The sequence below is a fragment of the Girardinichthys multiradiatus genome, chromosome 22, assembly GCF_021462225.1.
Source record: "Girardinichthys multiradiatus isolate DD_20200921_A chromosome 22, DD_fGirMul_XY1, whole genome shotgun sequence".
Lineage (NCBI taxonomy): Eukaryota > Metazoa > Chordata > Actinopteri > Cyprinodontiformes > Goodeidae > Girardinichthys > Girardinichthys multiradiatus.
This window is the reverse complement of record NC_061814.1, coordinates 763,641-778,900: the sequence shown is the minus strand read 5'-3', so window position 1 is coordinate 778,900 and position 15,260 is coordinate 763,641.

The window sequence follows — 15,260 nt, the reverse complement described above, 5'->3', positions numbered from 1 at the left end:
TACCTCTGGAGTATTTTCTTTACATACCATGTTTGAGACATTTTTACACCGTTTTCATTCTGTTCAAAATCGATACCAAGAAAATATCTTAGTTTTCCCAAGTCCTTCATTTTGAACCTTGCTGTTAGAACCTTTTTGACATCATTCATTACTTTTTCATCGGTAGCAGCGATGATCAGATCATCCACCCATACTACAAGTATAACCTTATCATTTCCTGCATGCTTGGTGTACACACAGTAATCTGCTGGATTTTGTACAAAACTGTTTTCACACAAGTAATCATGCAGGGTATTGTTCCAATTTCTCCCTGCCTGTTTCAGACCTTATAATGATCTGTTCAATTTACACACCAGCTGTTCATTGTCATTTGATTCCTCTTTATAACCTTCTGGTTGTTCCAAATATATTTCGTTGTCTATAGGTGCATGAAGATAAGCGGTTTTAACGTCCATTTGGTGGAGGATAAGGTTTTCCTGTGCCGCTTTCTGCATCAGAACTCTAATGCTAGTTAAATTCGCAGTTGGAGAGAAAGTCTCTTCATAATTGGTACCCTTCTTCTGACTATACCCCTTTGCCACGAATCTAGCTTTGAAGTTATCAGTTCCATCTGCATTCTTTTTCACAGCATAAACCCATTTTCCCCCCACTACCTGTTTGCCTTCAGGAAGGATTGTAAGAGTAAATGTGTTGTTTTCTCTAAGCGATAACATTTCCTCATCCATTGCTCCTTTCCATTCTTTTGAGTTTTGAGAATATACAGCTTCTTCAAATGTTAGAGGTACATCACATAGAAGTCTGTAACAATAATCAAAATTTGTCAATACTTAGTCTTCGATTTCCTCATCTGTTACATATTCATTCAGGTAACTTGGCTTTTTCCTCATCCTAGTGAGGTAACGTGTTGTAAATGGACTGAACTTATATAGCGCTTTTCCAGTGATACAGACCGCTCAAAGCACTTTACACTAGAGCCACATTCACCCAATCGCACTCACATTCATACACCGATACGCAGATCGGTATGCAACTTGAGGTTAAGTGCCTTGCCCAGGGGCACATTGACATATGGTAGGAGGAAGCTGGAATTGAACCCACAACCTTCTGATTGCAAGACAACTACTCTTCCTACTGAGCCACAGTTGTGTTTTGGTCTGTATCACAGACAGTGTCAGTTTTGCTGTTTGCTTCCAAGACGGTGGCTGGATCCTGACTCTGCTCAGATATTTCTGACTCATCTGGCTCGTTTCTTATCCTGTTAGGTATGTCAGAGTCATCCTCTATTATCACATCAGTTTGTGTCTGTTGCTCCAACATCTTTTTGGATACGAACTGCACTAGCCTATGTTTTTGGATTTTTTCTTTGTGAGGGAAATAGATTAAGTAGGCTGGGCTATTTTTGTCATATTGTACAAAAATTCCCTCCTCACATTTTGTCTTGTTTGTAAGCATAACAGGCCGAACCAAACTTCTTCATCCTTGATAAATTTGGTCTTTTCCCACTCATCATTTGGTAAGGGGTTTGTCCTGTACGTCTGTTAAAACATCTGTTTCTTATTGCGGCTGCTGTTTGAACTGCGTAAACCCACAATGCTTTAGGCAAGTTACTCTCTATTAGCATACACCTCGCCATGTCGAAAAGTGTGCGCCAGTTTCGTTCGGCAGTGCCGTTCTGGTGTGGTGAGTATGGGGCTGACGTCTCATGTCTGATACAGTTCTTGTTTAGTAGTGTTTGATAACACTTCCCAGTAAACTCTGTACCATTATCAGATTGTATGCACTTAATTTTGCCGTATGGTGCTGTGTCTGCGAAAAACCTTTCTGTTGCCTGCACAGTGTCACTCTTGTGTTTCAGAAAGTACACAAAAACCACACCAGAAAAGTCGTCAGTGAACAACAACACAAACCTGTAGCCCTCTGTAGACTCTGGGTCTATTGGTCCAGCTAAATCTGTGTGAACCAGTTCTAATGCTGCTTTAGCTCTCTTATCTGGTTCCCTGTTTCTTGATTGGGTGAATTTTCCTTTAATACACACTTCACACTGTTTTGTTTGTTTATCATTTTTACCCTTAATGTCCATTCCTTCTACAACACCCTGTAAATGTTGTACGTCATCATAGTTACAATATCATATGAACCTTTGCACTGATCGTCCCATTCATTACTCACAGTTTGCAGATAGTACAATCTATTGTACTCTTTGATGGGGAACTTTGTTCCATCTTTGTGCTCCAAAACATCTTCTCCCTGTTTGAAAATCACTGTTGCACCATTACTGGTAGCTGCTTTCACTGCAAAGATATTTTGTGGGTAAGAGGGGATGTACAGCACCTGCTTCAGGGTTGTCTTGTGAGGTCGCCCTTTGCTGTCCATCAAAGTCACTTCTGCCTCTCCTCGTCTTTTTGCTACTCCGTTGTACCTGGTGCCATCTGCTAGCTCTATAATATGCTTCTCAGGTTTGAAGTTGTCGTCAAATTTCTTAAACTTTTCCAGGTCAGTGATGATGTGCGAGGTCGCTCCGGTGTCCACCATCAAACCTTTTGCTTTGATTCTGTAATGGAAATTCTTGCAGTAAGCATTTCACAGTGTATAACTTTTTTTACTCCTCAGAACATCTGTGTTAGAGGAAGAAGCTGTAAAAGCCATTATCAGAAGTTTGATGGTTCAGACCCATCTTTAGGACAATGTCAGGAAGGGCAGTTAGGTCTGTTCCTAGATAACCTTGTCACTGTTGAACTGAAGAAGGGTTGGCGTCATGAACATGGACTCTTTGCAGTTGAGATAACATTGTCTTGTTCTGGTATAAATACTGTGTGAAAATAGCGTTCGGGGTTCTGTTCAACTGACTTGCTTGGTGACAGAGTCATTCAAATGCTGAATGCCTTTGAATAAAACTTATAAAGACAAAGTCCGGATTTTCTCTTGTTATGAGTCAACTTCTACCCACTTTGATAAGAAAATTCCACAACAATTTTGGCGTCACGAACAGGATCTGACGTGCCAGAGGAGACCGCAGGAGGGGGACACGGACGCCTGGCCAGCCTGGAGACGTTGTCCTCAGTCCACCTCCACATTACGGTAGTGGAGTCCGGGTGTCCGCCTGCGGCTTCTGGCTGATTAGATCCGAACAATTTGTCGTCAAATATATCTGGGTGAGAAGTTGCTCTGTAGGATATAATGTATATTATTATTTTTTATTACACATTAACCATCATCTCCTAACTAATTAATTAGGTTCCAGAGTTGCGAGAGGGAGGACATCAGCTGAGGGCCCAGTTACCCTGCAAAAGGAATGGCAGGGAGGTTCTCATCGGTAACAATGGGATAAAGCAAAACACAGGGTTTTGCGGGTGGTTTTTAGCAATTTTCTACACCTCATAAAGGAGAAAAGCCAGTGGGCAGACGTGCCGCTGAACAGGTAAAAAAAATGGTTCCGGAACCTTGAGGCATCAGGGGTGTCTCCTTCTTCAAACTCTGATTTATAAAATAATGAAAGGAAAAAGTGGGGATGATTGTGTTAAATGTGCTTTAATTTGGAAGATAAGTTTGGTTTTTCACAGCGTGGAAATTTGAATGTAAATAAGTTAAATAGTTTAAATAGTTTCAAGTAAAACAGTTGATGGAAAAATAAAAAAAAACATAAGGAAAAGATTAAAAAGCACAGAGTGCATCAATTAAGGGGTTAAAGAGTTAAAACTTTCCTGAAGGAAGTTTTGTTTGTCTTAAATATTGCGATCAGTCGGAAAAGAAGGTAAAAGTGAAAAGGGACATTAGAGGTGCGAAAAGAAAGTTGTTTTAGAAAGGAGTATAGTGCATGTTGTGGAAGGAAGTGACAGGCAGGGGGACAACTGACTGACTGACTGATAATATTTCTTTGTGCAAAATCTGAACCTATACTAAACTTTTCTTTTGCCTCTCTCACACACAAATACACACATATATGGGATTTGAGTTCAACATCTGCGTTTTTGAGTCTGGATTTTAGAAACCTGCCCTTCTCCATGGCTACTCCGCCAGAGACGCTTCTCCAGCACGGCCTGAAAGAGAGAGATCTGCCTTCCTGCATGTTGAATATCGCAGTGTGACTTTCTACAAGAAAAATAAAAACGAAACTCAGAAGAAGACTGGACCTTCTGAGATGGACAACGATCCATGCTGTTTGCAAGAGCCAGAAGAGTGATACACTGGATTTATATTGAAAGCACATCTTATGCGGGCAGAAGAGAAACCGGAGCAAAGTTTCTTCTTTCTCCCTCCTGGAGAAGTTAAAGTGGACAAAGAATGATTGAATGTCTCACCAACAGACCGGGGAAGGGCCTGGTTGTTTTTTGGACTGATAGAGGACTGTGTGCCATGACAGTCTGACTCTGGAGCGATTAAGAAACTGATGGAGGTAACGTACAAACACACACACATTTGCATAAATCTTTTCCTATTTTCTGCAATGAAGAACGCTTATTAACCGCTGCTCATGTGACACGCTTGCTTGACGTTGACAGATATAGTGGGTTAAAATATTATTTTAGGGTTAGAAAAGTATCTTTAAAAGGGTGATAACTTAGCTCATTTGATACTTTCCAGTTAATTCTTTTAGAGAAACATGTTCTCTTTTGTCGTGGAATATTCAGGGTCAATTATTCTAGTTATTAAAAGTTATTAAAAGCAGAGGAAGTTACAACATCTCCAAAACTCAGCAGTAACCATGTGTTTCTATGTTATTCTCAGGACAGATCTCACGAAGGAGTATTTTTAAAACCCAGCGAATGCGTAAAACCTGATGGGTTTCTCCTTCAGGTATAATTTTCTGTTGTCAGATTTTGTATTCCATAAATCTAATGGGTAGAGACCTCATCAAAACAGGCTTAGTTCTACTGCAGATTGTCTTCATACAGTCTCTGACACAGTACTTACAGTTTGGTGCAGTTTTTGTCCGCAAGTGTTAACTTACGCTTATGGAAAGTACAAATTCATTGTTTTTCACAGCAGCTGCTGGGAAGAGGTTATATTAGGTTTTTTCTTCCCTCTTCTGATTCATGCAGCGTGTTGATTTAAACTGTACCTTATATCAAGTCCTGACAAAAACTATGAAAGGTTTGGTTCTGCAGATTCTTTTTTCTCCCTTTGGAGAATGAAAGGACACCTGATCAGTTCTGTGTTGCATAGAAATATTAAAACACTTGTTGTTTTCTAAGATATCACCAGCTAAAAACCTTTAAAACTTTTGAGAGTAATTGGTTTTGTTGAACACATTTTCCTTGGTAAAACAAACCTTTAAAATGAGAATGAAAAATGGGGTTATTTAGAAAGAATCTGATTGGACAGTGGTACCACACAAAAATTAAACTAATCTCATGTTTCCTAAAAGACTCTGCATGAAAAGGCCTTCAGAACCGTAGAGTTATTTTCCACCACAGTACCAAGTTTTTTAAGCATGCTTTTTCTTTATTTTAAAACAGATCTGGTTTTTGTTTTGTTTTTGGCTTTTTAGCATAATGTTTGTCTGAAGCTTCTTATGAACTGTGTTAGAAGCAAATATGATCTGAGGTAAATTAGGAGCTGTGAACTAATGATTTTAAATCTGATTATTGTCCAAGCAGAAACAATATATTTAGCCAATCCTTCAATCTCTGCAGAAAGTTAACACCATTGTTCAATGCAGTAGTACTTAACTTGTGGTTCCTGGACTCCTGTAGCCCGTAAGCCATAGATTTTGGGTCCATAAAATTATAATATTTAATTAAAGGTAGACTGATTACTTATTAAAACAGATCTAAGCCAATGATGGGTTCCAGTCATTTGGCTTTGAAATGCAATAATACTCAAAATTTCTACTCTGGGGAACACAGATTGGGGTTGAAGAGTTTAGTTTTGGAACCAAGGTTAGGATTTTTATAACGGAATCAAGACAAGTAAAATCCTTTATTTTAGGAAAAGAAAAGAAATAAAGGCCCTCTTAACAGTAAGAGGATGGTCGGCTCAAACTCAAGTCTCCTTGTTTGATTTCTTAGGGTTTAAAGATTAAAGGAATACATAGAACAAAGGTACACAAGGTGATTTCAGATTACTAAGAGATAAAATATTGGAACATTTATCAGCATTTGGATTGTAAAAGAGGGGTTCTAGTAATAAGTTCTCCCCAACTCTCAAAATTTAAATAGCCCAAATTAAAGAAAATTAGAAAAAGTCCAGTTTGGAGACAAGCTTCTTATCTTAATTTCTGATTAAGTCAAACACTGCAGTTTTGTTTAGTTTGGGTATAACATGAAAATGTCAACGCTGACTTTTCTAATTTCCCCTCGGGGATCAATAAAGTATCTTTGAATTTGAATTGAATTGAATTAAAATACTTCTTTGCATTTAACCTGAAATTCTGCAATACAGCTGTGATCAAATTGAGTCAAACAAAAGGAGAATTATAACAATAACTCTCAGGATTGTAGTTATTATTATAGAGATACAGTACAAAGAATTAGCAAAAGGTTTCAGCATCAGTAAATTTGGATTAATTTAAGAGAAAACTGTTGCTGTGCTTCTAAATACTTTGAGATTTTTTGGACTATGTGCACTCATTTTTTTAAAAAGGATCCTGACGATTGTCATAACAAAATTGATCAATTATAGCATTAAAAGATATGGCTGAGAAAACATATTCTGAAAAGAGATTGTTAAAAATGTCTTTGAATTCTTGAAGCTTCAAATTTGGCCATTTGTCTGTCTTTGATGTTTTGTCTTTGTTTTGTTGGAATGAATGTTTGTTTATTTGTTGCATGAAACAATAATCCATGTTTAGAATAATGTTTCTAAATCCCAGATTGATTAAAACTTTGAGTTTTCAGGAGAGTTAAGAAGCAGCTTGTTTCTGAGGCTGCCAATCAGAGGTTAGTTCTGCCTGACTCCGCCCACCTACCAGGTTGGTTCATGCCTTTGTTGTCATGGTGACGCTCAGCACCTCCCTTCCTGAGTTTTAACACTGTTTAAGAAACAATAGAATCAAAATGCTTGTAGTGATTGTTGCCTTAAAAACATGTTTGTTATTTTTTGTATAATGATTAAGGATGTAGCATGACTTTTAGATTTATGTGTTTTATTATTAAAAAGTTAATGAAATAGTTTAAACTAGTTTGAAGAATTAGTTTTGCATGCAGAATCATTGGTGATTTATTAGATTGAAAGTTTCCCTGGTACCATTAAGCTAGCTGACAGTTCAAGATATGCAAAAGTAAGGAATATATATTTTTGATAAAGAATCAGTCATGACTTTATACTTCGTGGGAATTATTTATTAAATTCAAATTTGTAGGGTTTATGCATCTGAATTACATTAGATGTCCATTAATCTAATATTCATCTTTGTACAAGACAAATCAGGATGATATGTGACTAATTTCTAAGTGAGACATTGATGAACTGAATAATTACAGTTTGTGTTTTGTTGTTAATGGAACTGAATTGCAGTTAAAAACATCTGGATTTTCTTTATGTTGCTTTCGTTAAATTCATAGAGACACATAGTTATGTCAGAATTAATTTCTTTGGTTGTAGGTTATGTGATCTTGGTTACTAAACATTTTTGTACAAACTTTTTGCTGGATTGTCGCATGGGTTGGACCCTGCGCCAGAAGAGGGGAATGTCAGAATAAAGTAACATGGGGTTCCAAAAGTTTTAGCACTCATGGGAAAAAGGGTAGCTCAGACCTCCAGTGAGGACTTAGTGACAATGCGAGAGAGACGTTGTACTTTGTTTATATAAATGGTGCATAGCTCCCTAAGACCACATTCTGAAAACCTCTCTGAAATTATGGTGTTGATTTTTTGTGAAATTTTATATCTCCACAGAGTAGACCATTTTTGAAATTCTTTTTGGGTATTCTGAAACTATGAAATATTGACCTGTAATCAGACCTTCCTCAAACATCATGTCACATTTTTGATATTCAGAATATTTAGCTGATGGTCACTGCTAGTATATCAGGTGAAGTCAGAAGATCAATTATTTGGATTTTGTTGGATGTTTTGATGAAGTTCATGTAGTTAAGCACTTAGGTTTGAGAATGGGACTTTGAAATTAAAAATTAGCCAAGTGTTGTGAAGGCTCTACCTTTTGTTCTCACTTATATGAGATTGAGACAAAGGACACAGGCAAATCTCAGTCCTTTTTAAGTGCTGTGTGGCAGGTCTCCTAATTTGGACATGGGGATATTGCCAGGATCTTTTTCTTCCACATCTTAGTGTGAAGATAGGATGTTGTTTTACTGTCAAAACCTGTCCACTGTGTTTTCTCAAGTTTCACAGATGGTGAAGGCTGCATTACCAGAAACAGCCACTTCCACCCTCCAGTCCTTTATTCCTGGCAACTGGATTCCGGTCAGAGAATTTAGGAGAAAACACAGGAAGTCCAGGGCTGGAATGGCCCATATCAGATCCTACTAGACACCCAGGAAAGCTGCAGGAAAGCTGCAGGAAAGCTCTAGCTCCTCCAGCTTCATCTGGCTTCCAGGACAAGTCATCTTCCAACTGGATCATCCACGGCTGAAAGGTGTGAGGACAGCGGACCACCACAAGACAAAAATCTGTAAGCTGATCACTGGCGAGTGATTGAAGAGGTGGTTGAAGAACACTGTTCTTACAAGGGCACAATAATCCCTTGGGCATTGCCTGAAAGTTAGAAATCATAAGGTCATTTGCCTCACTGCACACACACCACAGTGAGAGATTCTTTCCTCCCACTTTGACAGCGAGACTGACTCTGAGGAGGAAATCTCGGATGCTTTTATCTAACTTTTATGTTTATTGCTTGATATTTATCATTATGGTATTATTACAAATTTGAATGTGTTCATTTCCACCGTTGCTTAGTTGGACTATGGAAGCCTAACTTCCAGCAGGTTAGAGTTCCTGTTTCTAAATATATTTCTAGAGGAGCTTCCTACGACTGCCCACCTGTACCAGACTGGTAACAGGGCAGCTTGAAGCGCAGAAGCCACTCAAGAGGGGCAGCAGAATTTTTTGTTTTTGTTTTTTAAGTTGTGTTTATAATTTGTTTTCTTTGGGAAAAACTGTTTGCTTTCAGTACCAGAAGAAAGGACATTCCACTTCAAGGTCACGATGCAGTTAAATGGAACGTGGTCTGTTCTGATGCTAATGATTGGTATTGCAAGTATTTTTATAACTCGTGTTCATTTTGGAAAAGGTACAGCAAAGACAATGTGTGGTTAATCTGACTAATAATACTCATCAGCGGATTCGAAGAGAGATTCATCACTTTTCTGACTACTATGATCATACTGATAATGTTTGGTGGCAACTGATGCATCAAAACTGTGAGGAATTATACTGTACGGCAAAGCAGAAATGCTTGTAGATTTTCTAGTGAGATTAATTTAAGTTGCGCTTTTACAGGAACTCTTTATAGAATTCGGGGTATTAGAAATCCGATTAAAGGTCCAGATATTTGTATTACACAGGAGGAAAGTACACCTTATTTCCTTGGGAAGACAGTAGGTTGCGAACCTATTATATCTGTTTTATGTGCTTTAATCAACAGACATAAATTTGAGTCATGTCCTATCAGAACTGATCCTTATACTATTTCAGAATCTTTGGCTCCAGATCCTTTTGTGTTAACTTTTAATCTTACTGCTTTATCTGAGGAAGGTTTCACTGTTCTAACTACGGAGCAGCAGGCTATTAGAACGATGAGTTTGCAAATAGAATGGCTTTGGATTATCTGTTAGCTGAGAGGGGTGATGGTTTTGAATAATTTTCCTTTAGTTGTGATTATCTTGTAATCAGAAGAAAGGAGTGTAATGGAAATTATTGCAGTAAGCATTTCACAGTTTATAACCGTTTTTACTCCTCAGAACATCTGTGTTAGAGGAAGAAGCTGTAAAAGCCATTATCAGAAGTTTGATGGTTCAGACCCATCTTTAGGACAATGTCAGGAAGGGCAGTTAGGTCTGTTCCTAGATAAGCTTGTCACTGTTGAACTCAAGAAGGGTTGGGGTCATAGAACATGGACTCTTTGCAGTTGAGATAACATTGTCTTGTTCTGGTATAAATACTGTGTGAAAATAGCGTCCGGGGCTCTGTTCAACTGACTTGCTTGGTGACAGAGTCATTCAAACGCTGAATGCCTTTGAATAAAACTTATAAAGACAAAGTCCGGATTTTCTCTTGTTATGAGTCAACTTCTACCCACTTTGATAAGAAAATTCCACAACAATTTCACTGCTCGTCTTGATATCCTGATCCATATCGCTCAGCTGGAAAGCATATTCTTTGTCATCCTCATCTTCAGCAACTTTCCGCACCTCATCCTGCCTTTGTTTCCTCCTGCACATTTCCTCTCGATGTGTGTTGCTTTTGCAGAAGTTGCACCATTTGTTGCGGTGACACACTCTAGCTTTGTGTCCTTTTTGTCCGCATCTGAAGCACACCATGTCGACACCGCTTGATCTCTGGTCACCCACACACGCCTTTGCATACTTTGTTCTTGATTGGGCCCATGCCTTCATAATGTTGTCTTCTGTTACTGCCGCGCACATTTTTTCAGTATCTTCATAACTTCTCAATTTACCTTTAAAGTCACTAAACGTCATTGAGGCTTCAACATGGATGATAAATGGTTTGTATGACTCTGGTAGTCCTTTCAAAATCATAGCAATGAGCAGACCATCACTCAAAGTTTCACCAGCGTTTCGTAGTGCTGTAATGGCGGCTTCCGCTCTTAAAACATAGTCCGTTACACTCTCACTGTTAATCTTCTGTAGTGAGGTTAGTTCTGTATATAGACTAATAACACGGGGCTTACACCTTTCCCGCATAAAAGTCTCTTAATATCCGTAGAGCCTTCCGTCCGTCATCAGCAGCTTCGCGCATTACTAGCGACAAACTCGTGTCATCCAGGAACTGAATAAGCTCTGCGTATGCCTCTGCATTTTTTGTGTCGTCCTCATCTTCTTCCTCGTCTTCCTCTTCGGGCTTTAAAATTATGTCTTTTAAGCCTTGTAACCGAAGGTGGCCTAAAAACTTTGTCTCCCACAGTTCGTACTTCTCCGCATCTCCGTCAAAAACTAACCGTGACCAGCGGTTACTCGTTTCGGTAGCTCTCCTGCTCATTCTGTGTTTAGCTTTAGCAACCTAATCCCCAATGGACACGCAGTACGTTGCAACTTTCCTCGGGAGCGCTTAATAAGCTTCTGGTACTCACTCTTGCTCGGGTCTTGGTGCGGGTCTGGGCCCATAACCTGTTAGCAGATTTAACTTCACAGCAGTACTTTGTCCCGTTATTCATTCTTAATCTGACGGAGAAATAACTTCATACAGACTTGACTTTCAGCTTAGAGTGGCGAAGGAGAGAGATTCCTTCTGCTTTCACTCCATTTTATTAACTTTTACACGTCACAGAACAACAACATGCTTCATTGGCTATTCAATTAACATATCACTTCCTTTACTGACTTATGGAAATAAAAGCTTATACATATTTATATAACCGGGAGCATAAACCTTAACAAAAACAGACTCTTGAACACACACTAGAAAAATATGAAGCAAAAGCATAACCAGATCCGAAAACCAAACTTGACAAAACATGAACAAAACGACAAAACAAAAGCATGACCAGGAAAATAAACAGAAACATGATTCAAAACTTGAACAGTGAAAAACATAAGGAAAAACCCCGAAACCAAAAACCAAACAACCCTACATCATGACATAGGTGCCATCAAATCTCAGTCTAAAACCCCTGCCATCTCCGAGAGTAGAACTCAATGATCTCCAAATGTAACAGTATATGTCAGTCTACATGAGATACTAATAACTTCACCTACTGGTATAATATAAAGATCTGAGTGAATATGTGAAACATACTGACTAATATAATGATGAAAGTTTTTCAACAGGTGATGCTCATCCAGGAGTAAGACGGTGGGATGCAGTGTTCTTCAAAATGCAGCTCATTTATTAACAATAAATCTTTCTCCAATAGGTGGAAGCTGGAGAAATTACATCACACTGTGTGGAAGTTTTGCTGACTAATCATAGGCCGAATCTATGAAACATTATGTGCACAGACCAAATGACCAAAAACGACCCAAGGGCAAATGACCAAGGTTCTGACAGACGTATGAACCTCACTGACGTGACAATGATAACATGACACTTATCCAGACTGAAAGGACCCAACAGACAACACCTTCAAGGTGGACCCCACTAAGACCACCTTATTGATCCTTGGTGGAATAAAAAAGAATTGAAGCGTTCAAAACAGACCTAGTGGAAACAAAAGGGGTTATAAGGAAACAATGTGCATTTTAAGAAAAGAAAAAAGAAAAATATTCAAATTTTTGCAAATGAAATTGCTCTGACAGAGAAGTAAGTAAAAGTTATTTGTATAGCACATTTCAGCGGGAGGGCAAGTCAAAGTGCTTTACATTATAAAACACAAAATCAGAAAAACCATCAAGCGGATATTCATGACAGTAAGAAAGCTCATAGGCCTGTCTTCAATTTTTCACCACTCTTTTACAAACAGGGTAATCAAACTTTTATGTGGCCAATGTCTGTCCATTTTGTCTGTCTGTTTTTGTGAAATTAATATTTGTTTCATGTTATGTAAAAATTAGGGTATATGTGAATGATAATAATTAAAGATTACAAGAGCAAGTCTGATCCTCAACAGTACCATAATATTAGGTCAGTTCTTTATGGTAAAACAAAAGGATTTTAACAGATGTTTGGACTTTTTCCAGTCAGGTTCAGAATGATCAAATTAGACCCATATTTAACACAAGATGTAATTGTGAGAAGGAAGTCGCTGTTCTGGCAGAGGACTGTCTCACCCTTGCAAGTCAAACTTATTTGGTTCACTTGTCTGTGTTTATCAGCTTTCTAACTCTATCAGTCAAATATGTCGCAAAACTGTATTATAAACAACATTAAAATCTGTGTGGAAGATACAGCTCACATTGTTCTCTGTCTCTGGAGGTTTAGAAAAGTTAGCTATTTATTGGCACTGTAAAAATGGACTTTTAGAGCAACCATTTTTCTCTCTCTGTCAGATGTGGACATTTTTCTGTATATGTCCTCTATACACGACAGATAGAGGAGATGTACAAACATTTTTGTTTTTCGTATTTGCATGGTAGAGGATAGTTTCCAATTACAGAGTACCTCAGTCCAGGCTTAATAAGGTTAATCCACAAAATGAGGATAAACCAGTACAGCCCAGTGTTCCTGAAAATGATTAAAAAAACTATGAAAACATGGTTCACACTGACGTACACTACCAGTCAAAAGTTTTAGATACACTTTCTCATTTCTCTCCATTTTCATGATTATTTTAAATTGCAAATTCTCACCAAAGGCAACAAAACTATGAATGAACACACATGGAATTATGTAGTAAACAAAAAGCGTGAAATAACTAAACATTTTCATGAGGTGGTCACCTGAAATGGTTTTCCAAAAAGTCTTGAAAGACCTTCCCAGAGGATTATTGAGAGACGGCCCATGGTTAATATTTCAGTCAACACAACAAAGGGTGGCTACTTTAAGGCATCTAAAATAACGAACATATATAAAGTTATTTTACAATTTTTTGTTTGCTACATAATTCTATGTGTTCATTCACTGTTTTGATGCTTTCAGTGAGAATATATACAAAGTAAATAGTCATAAACATAAAGAAAACCATTAAATAAGAAAGGTGTTCTAAAACGTTTGACCGGTAGTGTATCTGAGAGTTCACATGATAAAATGGAAAAGGATAAATTGCTGAGAACACAGAGCCAGATGAGAGAAATGTCAGACAGACCAATGAGACACACATTGAAACAGAGAGTAATCTAATACTCAGGGTGCTACTGATGTCAAACTGAGAACAGGTCACATTTACAAATAGAGATGATAGTAAGCACAGCGCCAGTTTTAGCCAAACCAGGAAAAGTCAAAGGGCAATAAAAACATTGGTACAACGTAAAACATCTTGGACCAGATGGCAGTGAGGGACAAAGACATGTCACAGGATGATAATCGTCACACTGAATGTTAAAACACAAATGCTGATGTATTCATTGGCAAAGACATCTCTTGTGATGCTGCTAAACAGCAAGAGATTTAAAACTGCAAAAATAAGTGTCTATGTAGGGGACACAAAGGTCAAATGTGTGTTTTGACCAGATGGGTCTGTACATTGAAAGAAACTTCTAAAGGTATCATTCCCTAAGCTCAACTTGTGGTGAGAAGTATTGAAAAGTCAACATTTCAGAGTTACAGAAAGATTGTGCATCACATGTGCATCAGAGTCACTCAGCCTGCTGTTAGCTGTGATATGTCAAAGCAAATGGAAAGTTCATTCTATGGATATGAAGTCTGCCATTTTGTAGGATATGAAACTCTAGAGAGACATTTACATTCATCCCCCATCCTGGACAAGGTTTTGTGGAAACTAAAAAAATGTGTTTAAGGTCTTGTGGATGCTTCCCTCTACTGGTACAACAAGGTCAAAGAACTCGTGCTGCACACTGCTGGTAAAATGTCAAAGGTTGACCCTGCAGTGTTTTATTGGCAAAATAAGCAGTCTAAGCTGACAGGAGTACTGACATGTCATGTGGATTATTTTCTTTGGGCAGGATCTGAGCACTTTGTAACTGTTATCTCTGTACTTAAGTCTGCTCTTCATGTGGGCATGAAGAGCATGAGAGTTTTTGTTATGTGGTAATGGACATTGCAACTCTGGTTGGTGAAGTGCAGGTGCATCAGCACAGCTACATTGACACCCTATAAACAGTTAATTTACAGGCAGGGCGTGCTGTACAGAGAGATGCCCCACAAAACGAAACAGACAAATGACTCAGGTACAAAATCGGACATATTTTGTGGTTTGCTAAACTATTGAGACCAGATGTTATTTTTGGCACATGTAGCCTGGCAACCAACATTAAGAATGCCACTGTTCACTACATACATGAAGTGGGCAAAGTGATTTCTAAACTTAAGTCAGGGACAGTCACACTTAGGTTTCAACTTGGGCAACTGTGTTAACTTGAGTTTAGTTGTCCTCAGTGATGCTTCACAAGGGGAATCCTTTAAAGAGAAGATGGTAGTGCATAAACCTGGAGAAGCTAAAAACATAATGTTTTTTGTATTTACACAATGTTCTTTGCTATTTCATTTAAACATTGTCATCCTATTCTGTTAACACTAAGAATGTAACAAACAAACCAATTATTTTGTGAAATATATTTAAGACAAAA